At 48.6% G+C, this 13783-nt stretch overlaps 1 pseudogene; it reads left to right on the top strand.

Moving 5' to 3' along the window:
- LOC112219939 overlaps positions 1-12608 on the top strand; it is a 29105-nt pseudogene extending 16497 nt beyond the window's left edge.
- Positions 12609-13783: the final 1175 nt, after the last annotated feature.

Below are 13783 nucleotides of genomic sequence, written 5' to 3'. Positions count from 1 at the left end.
TTCTCCCAACATGTCCTCCCCCCATCAGTGGTTTTGTGTCTTGTTGTCTTTGTGTTTATGCATGGCCCTGTGTGTGATGTGCGCTATCTCTATGTATATTGGTGTGTGGCATGCCGTTGTGCACCGATGAGTGTGTGTGTGTTGGCACACGTTTGATGAACCTACAGTGTGTGTGTTATTGCTGGTGTTGAGGCATAATCGATGCTGGATATGCTAATCATTAAGCTAACAAATTAAATACCTCCCCAGTCTCTCATTGGTGAGGCTTGTTACACCTAGCTAAACTCATCCACCCAGGTTTGGTACCTGTGTGTGTGTGTGTGTGTGTGTGTGTGTGTGTGTGTGTGTGTGTGTGTGTGTGTGTGTGTGTGTGTGTGTGTGTGTGTGTGTGTGTGTGTGTGTGTGTGTGTTCAGGGTGTATGTGTTCAGGGTGTATGTGTTAAGGGTGTGTGTGTTCATGGTGTGTGTGTTCAGGGTGTGTGTGTTCAGGGTGTGTGTGTTCAGGGTGTGTGTGTTCAGGGTGTGTGTGTATGGTGCATGGGTGTGTGACATTCTCTCCCCACCTTCACTAGCATTTGCCGAGCGTAGAGCGAAGAGTTTCAACCGCTCCTGGAGTGACCCCACCCCTGTCAAGAATGACTCTTCACATGACACCAGAGACAGTGAGTCAATACAGTCACACACATTAATAGACACTCACTAATAGACACTCACTAAGACACACGCAAACAGGCACAAACATTACTATACACACTTACCACGTTTAACTCTGTACCATTTATTCCATTCCAGCCATTCAGGGATGCAAACTAGTCACCTTTCGGCAAAATTTGCCGTTTTGAATCAAAATAGGTGACCTATGTGATTCATGTAGATCTAATGAGAAGTCTTTCCCTCTTTCTCAACACAGTGGATAAAAGGGGTATGCCAGGTGTACTCTCTGCCTGAAAGAGATCCATTATACCAACGGGTATCATGCTCTGCTGGCACATTGTAGAACAGATGTCCACAGGCAGAAAGTGTACAATGTAATAATGTGCTGTGTAGCCCAAAGATATTGTTTTTGTTGTGTTGAACTTGACAGTAACACGTATGTGAGGGTGATTGTCATTTTTTAAACTCATTGAACATTATTTTTGCAGACATGTAGCCTTGTGGCCACTATAATAGAGCAAAAATAGAATGCCTGTTTAATTCTATTTCTACTTACAGATGTCTTTTCCCCAAGTGCAAAATTTTTGTGTGGTCACAAGCATTCTATTATAAATGCTGTCATGGTAACAAGTGTTCTATTATAAATGCTGTCATGGTAACAAGTGTTCTATTATAAAGGCTGTCATGGTAACAAGTGTTATATTATAAAGGCTGTCATGGTAACACGTGTTCTATTATAAAGACTGTCATGGTAACACGCATTCTATTATAAAGGCTGTCATTATAACAAGTGTTCTATTGTAAAGGCTGTCTTGGTAACAAGCGTTCTATTATAAAGGCTGTCATGGTAACAAGCGTTCTACTATAAAGGCTGTCATTTTAACAAGTGTTCTATTATAAAGGCTGTCATGGTAACAAGCGTTCTATTATAAAGGCTGTCATGGTAACAAGCGTTCTATTATAAAGGCTGTCATTTTAACAAGTGTTCTATTATAAAGGCTGTCATGGTAACAAGTGTTCTATCATAAAGGCTGTCATGGTAACACGCGTTCTATTATAAAGGCTGTCATTTTAACAAGTGTTCTATTGTAAAGGCTGTCATGGTAACAAGTGTTCTATTATAAAGGCTGTCATGGTAACACGCATTCTATTATAAAGGCTGTCATTTTAACAAGTGTTCTATTATAAAGGCTGTCATGGTAACAAGTGTTCTATTATAAAGGCTGTCATGGTAACAAGCGTTCTATTATAAAGGCTGTCATTTTAACAAGTGTTCTATTATAAACGCTGTCATGGTAACAAGTGTTCTATTATAAATGCTGTCATGGTAACAAGCATTCTATTATAAAGGCTGTCATGGTAACAAGTGTTCTATTATAAAGGCTGTCATGGTAACAAGCATTCTATTATAAAGGCTGTCATGGTAACACATGTTCTATTATAAAGGCTGTCATGGTAACAAGCATTCTATTATAATTGCTGTCATGGTAACAAGCGTTATATTATAAATGCTGTCATGGTAACAAGCGTTCTATTATAAATGCTGTCATGGTAACAAGCGTTCTATTATAAACGCTGTCATGGTAACAAGCGTTCTATTATAAATGCTGTCATGGCTAACTGAAATATTAGTGGGGTTTTTCTCAAGATTTGAGTGTAGTAAAGTCTAGGCAACAATTAACATTGGATTGCTTTCTTTACATTTTTAGCTTTGAGTTGACATGAAGCACTTTTTATTTTACACACAGAGACTGATCATGTAGATCATATTCTTTGTTTTAATTAGTTAAAACCTGCATTCCCCCTAGCAGGGATTTATTGCATGTTTCAGTGCAACAACAAAAAGTGTCACCCTTTTGGACTCTCAGCAGTTTGCATCCCTGGCCATGACAATGAGCCCATCCTCCTTTAGCTCCTCCCACCGGCCTCCACTGATACACACACACACTCACATACAGGCACACACACAGACAAACACACTTATACACTCACACACAAGTACAAGTATGCTGAAACATTTATGGTAAAATACACACACACACTAATCGGCTGTCCCTGCTGTTGACTCTGACCCTGTCTGTCTGTCTCCTTCTGACCGTGGGTATGTCTCCAAATTTGTGATGCTCTCTCTCTTTCTCTGTGAGTATTTGTCTCAAATGGTCTGGGAGTGTGTGAAGCGCTGGTCTGGGAGTGTGTGAAGCGCCGGTCTGGGAGTGTGTGAAGCGCCGGTCTGGGAGTGGGTGAAGCGCTGATCTGGGAGTGTGTGAAGCGCCGGTCTGGGAGTGGGTGAAGCGCCGGTCTGGGAGTGGGTGAAGTGCCGGTCTGGGAGTGTGTGAAGCACCTGTCTGGGAGTGGGTGAAGTGCCGGTCTGGGAGTGGGTGAAGTGCCTGTCTGGGAGTGGGTGAAGCACCTGTCTGGGAGTGGGTGAAGTGCCTGTCTGGGAGTGGGTGAAGTGCCGGTCTGGGAGTGAGTGAAGTGCCTGTCTGGGAGTGGGTGAAGCACCTGTCTGGGAGTGGGTGAAGTGCCGGTCTGGGAGTGGGTGAAGTGCCTGTCTGGGAGTGGGTGAAGCACCTGTCTGGGAGTGGGTGAAGTGCCTGTCTGGGAGTGGGTGAAGTGCCGGTCTGGGAGTGGGTGAAGTGCCGGTCTGGGAGTGGGTGAAGTGCCGGTCTGGGAGTGGGTGAAGCACCTGTCTGGGAGTGGGTGAAGTGCCGGTCTGGGAGTGGGTGAAGTGCCTGTCTGGGAGTGGGTGAAGTGCCGGTCTGGGAGTGGGTGAAGTGCCGGTCTGGGAGTGGGTGAAGTGCCGGTCTGGGAGTGGGTGAAGTGCCGGTCTGGGAGTGGGTGAAGTGCCGGTCTGGGAGTGGGTGAAGTGCCGGTCTGGGAGTGGGTGAAGTGCCGGTCTGGGAGTGGGTGAAGCGCCTGTCTGGGAGTGGGTGAAGTGCCGGTCTGGGAGTGGGTGAAGTGCCGGTCTGGGAGTGGGTGAAGTGCCGGTCTGGGAGTGGGTGAAGCGCCTGTCTGGGAGTGGGTGAAGTGCTGGTCTGGGAGTGGGTGTGTATACGCACTGTATGTTTATATGTCTGCATGTCTTTTTCTCTGTAGTCTATTGAATGTTTTTCAATGTTTGTGTGTTTGTTTCTGTTTTTCCATCTCCTTTGTGCCTCTGCGTCTCACACAGTCTGATGATAGAGGTTACTGCTTATGACATTGAAATGGCACCAGGTATATTTGTGTCTTGAAAGGTTCTTCTTCTCTGACAGCCCAGTGTTTTTTTCCTAATGATTGGCACAAGCTGTTGATCTACCCTGTCACCTTTCCCATTCTCTTTTTACCTCTGCTTTCCTCTTTGACTAGACTATTTTCCTTTATTTTTTCTACTTCCATCTATTCCTCTGTATGGTTGTTATCCTGTCACTTCACCTCTGTCTTTCTTTGTCCCCCACTGTCACTTTCTACTACCATCTTTCTCTCTCCCTGCCACTCTCTCTCTCCCTCCATCTGCCTTTCTCTCTCCCTGCCACTCTCTCTCTCCCTCCATCTGCCTTTCTCTCTCCCTGCCACTCTCTCTCCCTCCATCTGCCTTTCTCTCTCCCTGCCACTCTCTCTCTCCCTCCATCTGCCTTTCTCTCTCCCTGCCACTCTCTCTCTCCCCCTCCATCTGCCTTTCTCTCTCCCTGCCACTCTCTCTCTCCCTCCATCTGCCTTTCTCTCTCCTGCCACTCTCTCTCCCTCCATCTGCCTTTCTCTCTCCCTGCCACTCTCTCTCTCCCTCCATCTGCCTTTCTCTCTCCCTGCCACTCTCTCTCTCCCCCTCCATCTGCCTTTCTCTCTCCCTGACTCTCTCTCTCTCCCTCCATCTGCCTTTCTCTCTCCCTGCCACTCTCTCTCTCCCTCCATCTGCCTTTCTCTCTCCCTGCCACTCTCTCTCTCCCTCCATCTGCCTTTCTCTCTCCCTGACTCTCTCTCTCTCCCTCCATCTGCCTTTCTCTCTCCTGACACTCTCTCTCTCCCTCCATCTGCCTTTCTCTCTCCCTGCCACTCTCTCTCTCCCTCCATCTGCCTTTCTCTCTCCCTGCCACTCTCTCTCTCCCTCCATCTGCCTTTCTCTCTCCCTGCCACTCTCTCTCCCCTCCATCTGCCTTTCTCTCTCCCTGACTCTCTCTCTCTCCCTCCATCTGCCTTTCTCTCTCCCTGACACTCTCTCTCTCCCTCCATCTGCCTTTCTCTCTCCCTGACTCTCTCTCTCTCCCTCCATCTGCCTTTCTCTCTCCCTGACTCTCTCTCTCTCCCTCCATCTGCCTTTCTCTCTCCCTGACACTCTCTCTCTCCCTCCATCTGCCTTTCTCTCTCCCTGACTCTCTCTCTCTCCCTCCATCTGCCTTTCTCTCTCCCTGACTCTCTCTCTCTCCCTCCATCTGCCTTTCTCTCTCCCTGACACTCTCTCTCTCCCTCCATCTGCCTTTCTCTCTCCCTGCCACTCTCTCTCCCTCCATCTGCCTTTCTCTCTCCCTGACACTCTCTCTCTCCCTCCATCTGCCTTTCTCTCTCCCTGCCACTCTCTCTCTCCCTCCATCTGCCTTTCTCTCTCCCTGCCACTCTCTCTCTCCCTCCATCTGCCTTTCTCTCTCCCTGCCACTCTCTCTCTCCTCCATCTGCCTTTCTCTCTCCCTGCCACTCTCTCTCCCCTCCATCTGCCTTTCTCTCTCCCTGCCACTCTCTCTCCCTCCATCTGCCTTTCTCTCTCCCTGACACTCTCTCTCTCCCTCCATCTGCCTTTCTCTCTCCCTGACTCTCTCTCTCTCCTCCATCTGCCTTTCTCTCTCCCTGACTCTCTCTCTCTCCCTCCATCTGCCTTTCTCTCTCCCTGCCACTCTCTCTCTCCCTCCATCTGCCTTTCTCTCTCCCTGACACTCTCTCTCTCCCTCCATCTGCCTTTCTCTCTCCCTGACTCTCTCTCTCTCCCTCCATCTGCCTTTCTCTCTCCCTGACTCTCTCTCTCTCCCTCCATCTGCCTTTCTCTCTCCTGACACTCTCTCTCTCCCTCCATCTGCCTTTCTCTCTCCCTGCCACTCTCTCTCCCTCCATCTGCCTTTCTCTCTCCCTGACTCTCTCTCTCTCCCTCCATCTGCCTTTCTCTCTCCCTGACACTCTCTCTCTCCCTGCCACTCTCTCTCTCCCTCCATCTACCTTTCTCTCTCCCTGCCACTCTCTCTCTCCCTCCATCTGCCTTTCTCTCTCCCTGCCACTCTCTCTCTCCCTCCATCTGCCTTTCTCTCCCCTGCCACTCTCTCTCCTCCATCTGCCTTTCTCTCTCCTGACACTCTCTCTCCCTCCATCTGCCTTTCTCTCTCCCTGACTCTCTCTCTCTCCCTCCATCTGCCTTTCTCTCTCCCTGACTCTCTCTCTCTCCCTCCATCTGCCTTTCTCTCTCCCTGCCACTCTCTCTCTCCCTCCATCTGCCTTTCTCTCTCCCTGACACTCTCTCTCTCCCTCCATCTGCCTTTCTCTCTCCCTGACTCTCTCTCTCTCCCTCCATCTGCCTTTCTCTCTCCCTGACTCTCTCTCTCTCTCCATCTGCCTTTCTCTCTCCCTGACTCTCTCTCTCCCCTCCATCTGCCTTTCCTTCTCCCTGACTCTCTCTCTCCCTCCATCTGCCTTTCTCTCTCCCTGCCACTCTCTCTCCCTCCATCTGCCTTTCTCTCTCCCTGACTCTCTCTCTCTCCCTCCATCTGCCTTTCTCTCTCCCTGACTCTCTCTCTCCCTCCATCTGCCTTTCTCTCTCCCTGCCACTCTCTCTCCCTCCATCTGCCTTTCTCTCCCCTGCCACTCTCTCTCTCCCTCCATCTGCCTTTCTCTCTCCTGCCACTCTCTCTCTCCCTCCATCTGCCTTTCTCTCTCCCTGCCACTCTCTCTCCCTCCATCTGCCTTTCTCTCTCCCTGCCACTCTCTCTCCCTCCATCTGCCTTTCTCTCTCCCTGACACTCTCTCTCCCTCCATCTGCCTTTCTCTCTCCCTGCCACTCTCTCTCCCTCCATCTGCCTTTCTCTCTCCCCTGACACTCTCTCTCCCCTCCATCTGCCTTTCTCTCTCCCTGACTCTCTCTCTCTCCCTCCATCTGCCTTTCTCTCTCCCTGACTCTCTCTCTCCCCCTCCATCTGCCTTTCTCTCTCCTGACTCTCTCTCTCTCCCTCCATCTGCCTTTCCTCCCTGACTCTCTCTCTCCCTCCATCTGCCTTTCTCTCTCCCTGCCACTCTCTCTCCCTCCATCTGCCTTTCTCTCTCCCTGACTCTCTCTCTCTCCCTCCATCTGCCTTTCTCTCTCCCTGACTCTCTCTCTCCCTCCATCTGCCTTTCTCTCTCCCTGCCACTCTCTCTCCCTCCATCTGCCTTTCTCTCTCCCTGCCACTCTCTCTCTCCCTCCATCTGCCTTTCTCTCTCCCTGCCACTCTCTCTCTCCCTCCATCTGCCTTTCTCTCTCCCTGCCACTCTCTCTCCCTCCATCTGCCTTTCTCTCTCCCTGCCACTCTCTCTCCCTCCATCTGCCTTTCTCTCTCCCTGACTCTCTCTCTCTCCCTCCATCTGCCTTTCTCTCTCCCTGACTCTCTCTCTCCCTCCATCTGCCTTTCTCTCTCCCTGCCACTCTCTCTCCCTCCATCTGCCTTTCTCTCTCCCTGCCACTCTCTCTCTCCCTCCATCTGCCTTTCTCTCTCCCTGCCACTCTCTCTCTCCCTCCATCTGCCTTTCTCTCTCCCTGCCACTCTCTCTCCCTCCATCTGCCTTTCTCTCTCCCTGCCACTCTCTCTCCCTCCATCTGCCTTTCTCTCTCCCTGACACTCTCTCTCTCCCTCCATCTGCCTTTCTCTCTCCCTGCCACTCTCTCTCCCTCCATCTGCCTTTCTCTCTCCCTGACACTCTCTCTCTCCCTCCATCTGCCTTTCTCTCTCCCTGACTCTCTCTCTCTCCCTCCATCTGCCTTTCTCTCTCCCTGACTCTCTCTCTCTCCCTCCATCTGCCTTTCTCTCTCCCTGACTCTCTCTCTCTCCCTCCATCTGCCTTTCCTTCTCCCTGACTCTCTCTCTCCCTCCATCTGCCTTTCTCTCTCCCTGCCACTCTCTCTCCCTCCATCTGCCTTTCTCTCTCCCTGACTCTCTCTCTCTCCTCCATCTGCCTTTCTCTCTCCCTGACTCTCTCTCTCCCTCCATCTGCCTTTCTCTCTCCCTGCCACTCTCTCTCCCTCCATCTGCCTTTCTCTCTCCCTGCCACTCTCTCTCTCCCTCCATCTGCCTTTCTCTCTCCCTGCCACTCTCTCTCTCCCTCCATCTGCCTTTCTCTCTCCCTGCCACTCTCTCTCCCTCCATCTGCCTTTCTCTCTCCCCTGCCACTCTCTCTCCCTCCATCTGCCTTTCTCTCTCCCTGACTCTCTCTCTCCCTGACACTCTCTCTCCCTGCCACTCTCTCTCCCTCCATCTGCCTTTCTCTCCCTGACACTCTCTCTCCCTCCATCTGCCTTTCTCTCCCTGACACTCTCTCTCCCTCCATCTGCCTTTCTCTCCCTGACACTCTCTCTCCCTCCATCTGCCTTTCTCTCCCTGACACTCTCTCTCCCTCCATCTGCCTTTCTCATTCTTTCTCTATTATTCCATTGCTTGCTTTCTCTCTGTCCATCTCTTCCCCTCCTCTACCTCCCCCTCTCTTACTCCATGTCTCCCCTCTTCTCATCCAATCTGTCTCCCGTCTCCTCCCCTGCTCTCTCTCTAACGGTGTGCCTGCTCTCTTTGTTGGGGGATAGGTGGGGACCTGCCAGCCTCTTGTGGGACTCTGGATGAGGGGAGCGTGAGGACCTAGACTGGGAGGAGGAGAGGGAGATGGAGAGACTGGCCTGTGAGGGAGATGACTTCATCCCACCCAAAATTATGGTGAGGAACTAGGGTTGAACAATTCTTCTAACTTTCCCAAAGTTCACAGGTTTACCCAAAGAGGACTGGCTGCATGTGAGCATGTTTACTGTGCTGGAATGTCACGGCTGTCAGGATTCTTTAACATATGAATGAAAATAGGAGATTGACAAGAAGCTAACAGCCTACAGGAGAGGCAGCAGAATCTGGAGGATGCTCATCTTCTGTCAGGTGATACAGGGAGAAAGTAGAGAGAGAAAGAAAGGGGAAGAGAGAGAGATGACAATGATTATGAAAGAACAAAAGAAAATGTGTTTTATGCTGAATTCTGTAATTCCCAGTGGAAAGATAGATTACACCTCAATTAGTGACATAACTCTGGAGGTCGAGGGGTTAATTGTGTTTTTCTCTCAATGGGATCCTGCTATGTTATGTGAGTGCCAAGTAGTACTCAAATGTACTCAAAAGACCTTATATAAATCAATGGGCTACTTTTTGATCCTTAACTGATTGAAATAAAATGGAATTGAATTCAAGTGGAATCCTGTTTGATACCAGTACATACGCTGAGTGTACAAAATATTGGGAACATCTGCTCTTTTCATGACAGACTGACCAGGTGAATCAAGGTGAAATCTATGATCATTGATGTCACTTGTTAAATCCACTTCAATCAGTAGAGATGAAGGGGAGGAGACAGGTTCTTCTTCAGAGTTTTAAGCCTTGAGGCAATTGAGACATGGATTGTGTATGTGTGCCATTCAGAGGATGAATGGTCAAGACAAAATATTTAAGTGCCTTTGAACAAGGTATGGTAGTAGGTGCCAGGCACACTGGTTTGAGTGTGTCAAGAACTGCAATGCTGCTGGGTTTTTCACACTCAACAGTTTCCCTTGTGTATCAAGAATGGTCCACCACCCAAAGGACATCCAGCCAACTTGACACAACTGTGGGAAGCATTGGAGTCAACATGGGCCAGCGTCCCTGTGGAATGCTTTTGACACCTTGTAGAGTCCATTCCTGATGAATTGAGGCTGTTCTGAGGGCAAAAGGGGGTGCAACTTAATATTAAGAAGGTGTTCCTAATGTTTATGCACTCAGTGTATAATGCATCTTGGCTACACAGACAGACTAGTGTGAATAATGAATGTTCAGGTCCCTACAGGCACTGGTTGACAGACAGACTAGTGTGAATAATGAATGTTCAGGTCCCTACAGCACTGGTTGACAGACAGACAGAACACAGCAGGGTGAATGGGACACCTCTTTCTCTTCTCTCTTCTTTCTCCATCTCTCACTCTCAGCTGATCTCCTCCAAAGTCCCCAAGGCAGAGTACGTTCCCACCATCATCCGCAGGGATGACCCCTCAATCATCCCCATCCTCTATGTGAGTGACTTTCTCTCTCACACACACACCGCGACCCTGTTCTCTATGTGTCTGTATGCACAGGTGATAAATCAGTTATCATGTATAATATTCAGTGAAGGATATTGACTTTATAATCTCTGTCTCCAGGACCATGAACATGCTACGTTTGATGATATCCTCGGTAGGTAAACTGCCCTTTATGTGACTCTGTTTGTTAGTTCTGTTAAAATATTCATCCCAAATGGCACTATATTCCCTATGTAGCGCACTACTTTTAACCAGTCCTATAGGCCCTGATCAAAAGTAGCGCACTATTTGATCTTTTTACTTTATTGAACCTTTATTTAACTTGGCAAGCCAGTTAAGAACATATTCTTCTTTACAATGACGACCTACCCCGGCCAAAACCTAACCCAGGACGACGCTGGGCCGATTGTGCGCCGCCCTATGGGGCTCCCAATCACGGTCGGTTGTGATATAGTCTGGAATCGAACCAGGGTCTGTAGTGACGCCTCTAGCACTGAGATGCATTACCTTAGACCACTGGGCCACTCAGGAGTAGTGTGCCATTTGGGACGCACTCCATGTTTGTGGAGTGAGACACATTATGCAGTGAAAATGATGATGTGTTCCATATTGCTGTCTTTCAGTGTGAGGAAATCTATTTTTACTGTACTGCTTGTTGCTCTCATTCTAACCCCTCTCTTTTTCTCTCTCTTTCTTCCTCTCTAACCCCTCTCTTTTTCTCTCTCTTTCTTCTTCTCTAACCCCTCTCTTTTTCTCTCTCTTTCTCTTTCTCTCTCTAACCCCTCTCTTTTTCTCTCTCTTTCTTCCTCTCTAACCCCTCTTTTCTTTCTTCCTCTCTAACCCCTCTCTGTTTCTCTTTCTCTCTAACCCTTCTTTTTCTCTCTCTTTCTCTCTCTAACCCCTCTCTTTTTCTCTCTCTTTCTTCCTCTCTAACCCCTCTCTTTTCTCTCTCTCTAACCCCTCTCTGTTTCTCTCTCTCTCTCTCTCTAACCCCTCTCTTTTTCTCTCTCTCTAACCCCTCTCTGTTTCTCTCTCTCTAACCCCTTTTTTTCTCTGTTTTCTCTCTCTCTAACCCTCTCTGTTTCTCTCTCTCTAACCCCTCTCTGTTTCTCTCTCTTCTCTCTTTCTCTCTCTCTAACCCCTCCCTGTTTCTCTCTCTTTAACCCCTCTCTGTTTCTCTCTCTCTAACCCCTCTCTGTTTCTCTCCCTCTAACCCTCTCTTTTTCTCTTTCTCTCTCTCTAACCCCTCTTTTTCTCTCTCTCTTTCTCTGTTTCTCTCTCTCTAACCCCTCTCTGTTTCTCTCTCTCTAACCCCTCTCTGTTTCTCTCTCTCTAACCCCTCTCTGTTTCTCTCTCTCTAACCCCTCTCTCTTTCTCTCTAACCCCTCTCTGTTTCTCTCTCTCTAACCCCTCTCTCTTTCTCTCTCTCTAACCCCTCTCTGTTTCTCTCTCTCTCTAACCCCTCTCTTTTTCTCTCACTTTCTCTCTCTTTAACCCCTCTCTGTTTCTCTCTCTTCACAGAGGAGATTGATAAGAAGCTAACAGCCTACAGGAGAGGCAGCAGAATCTGGAGGATGCTCATCTTCTGTCAGGTGATACAGGGAGAAAGTAGAGAGAGAAAGAAAGGAAGAGAGAGATGACAATGATTATGAAAGAACAAAAGAAAATGTGTTTTATGCTGAATTCTGTAATTCCCAGTGGAAAGATAGATTACACCTCAATTAGTGACATAACTCTGGAGGTCGAGGGGTTAATTGTGTTTTTCTCTCAATGGGATCCTGCTATGTTATGTGAGTGCCATGTAGTCGTGTTGGTTTTAATCTTGGCTGGGCACTTGAAAAGCTACATCTCTGTGGGGTTCTTAGGGAGGTCCAGGGCATCTGTACCTGTTGAAGAATAAAGTGGCCACATTCGCCAAGGTGGAGAAAGAGGAGGACATGAGTCAGTGAGTGTCATCAGTCTTACTCTTCATACAGCAGCCATAGTCCTTATACCTGGGTGTGTCCCAAATGGCACACGACACTACTTTTGACCAAAGCCTTATGGGCCCTCTGGGCCCTGGCGAAAAGTAGTGCACTGCAGAGGGAATAGGGTACCATTTGGGATGCGGACACAGTTCCTGTCTCTGTGTTGGTACTGTTAGAGTAGCAGTATTGTTGTGAACCATGTCGTCCTGCTACAACAGGTTCTGGAGGAGGCTGAGTCGGTTTATGAGCAAAGTGAACCCTGAACCCAACCTCATCCACATTATGGGCTGCTACGTCCTAGGAAACCCCAATGGAGAGAAGGTACACTACATCTCTCGCATGTTAAAACACACACATACCAGATTACTGGAGAAAAATTGGTGTTGACTGATCAGATCAAATGATGACATAAAGAGTGTTGTGTTGAACACTGTGATGTTTAACAGTGAGAATGGCAGAATGGTGAACTTACTGAATGACAGAGTTGACTGTGTGATATTAGGATGCTTCTTGTGTAAATATTTTCCATTTGGATTTTAATGACACACACACACACACACACATACACACACATACACACATATACACACACACACACACACACACACATATACACACTCCTTACTTTATGTTACTCAATATGGTGCCTTGCTAATATATGGAGAGAGTTGAGAATCGCTGTCTTTCTTTCTCCTTCCTCTCTCTCTCTCTACGTTTCTCCCTCCTCTCTCTCTACTTCTCTCCTCTCTCTACTTCTCTCCTCTCTCTCTCTACGTTTCACCCTCCTCTCTCTCTACGTTTCTCCCTCCTCTCTCTCTACTTCTCTCCCTCCTCTCTCTCTACGTTTCACCCTCCTCTCTCTCTACGTTTCTCCCTCCTCTCTCTCTACTTCTCTCCTCTCTCTACTTCTCTCCTCTCTCTCTCTCTCGTTTCACCCTCCTCTCTCTCTACGTTTCTCTCCTCTCTCTCTCTTCTCTCCTCTCTCTACTTCTCTCCTCTCTCTCTACTTCTCTCCTCTCTCTCTCTACGTTTCACCCTCCTCTCTCTCTACTTCTCTCCTCTCTCTCTCTTTTCACCCTCCTCTCTCTCTACTTCTCTCCTCTCTCTCTCTCTACGTTTCACCCTCCTCTCTCTCTACTTCTCTCCTCTCTCTCTACGTTTCTCCCTCCTCTCTCTCTACTTCTCTCCCTCCTCTCTCTCTACGTTTCTCCCTCCTCTCTCTCTACTTCTCTCCCTCTCTTTCTCTCCCTCCTCTCCCTCTACTTCTCTCCCTCCTCTCTCTCTACTTCTCTCCCTCCTCTCTCTCTACTTCTCTCCCTCCTTTCTCTCTACTTCTCTCCTCTACTTCTCTCTCTCTCTCTCTCTACTTCTCTCCCTCCTCTCTCTCTACTTCTCTCCCTCCTCTCTCTTTACTTTTCTCCCTCCTCTCTCTCTACTTCTCTCCTTCCTCTCTCTCTACTTCTCTCCTTTCTCTCTACTTCTCTCCCTCCTCTCTCTCTACTTCTCTCCCTCCTCTCTCTGCTTCTCTCCTCTCCTCTCTCTCTACTTCTCTCCTTCCTCTCTCTCTACTTCTCTCCCTCCTCTCTCTACTTCTCTCCCTCCTCTCTCTCTACTTCTCTCCCTCCTCTCTCTCTACTTCTCTCCTTCCTCTCTCTACTTCTCTCCTTCCTCTCTCTCTACTTCTCTCCCTCCTCTCTCTCTACTTCTCTCCCTCCTCTCTCTCTACTTCTCTCCTTCCTCTCTCTACTTCTCTCCTTCCTCTCTCTCTACTTCTCTCCTTCCTCTCTCTCTACTTCTCTCCCTCCTCTCTCTCTACTTCTCTCCCTCCTCTCTCTCTACTTCTCTCCCTCCTCTCTCTACTTCTCTCCCTCCTGCA

Source organism: Oncorhynchus tshawytscha, unplaced genomic scaffold (assembly GCF_018296145.1).
Source record: "Oncorhynchus tshawytscha isolate Ot180627B unplaced genomic scaffold, Otsh_v2.0 Un_contig_18915_pilon_pilon, whole genome shotgun sequence".
Taxonomy (NCBI): Eukaryota; Metazoa; Chordata; class Actinopteri; order Salmoniformes; family Salmonidae; genus Oncorhynchus; species Oncorhynchus tshawytscha.
Note: the sequence above shows the minus strand (reverse complement) of the source record. Positions and strands in the feature narration are given on the sequence as shown.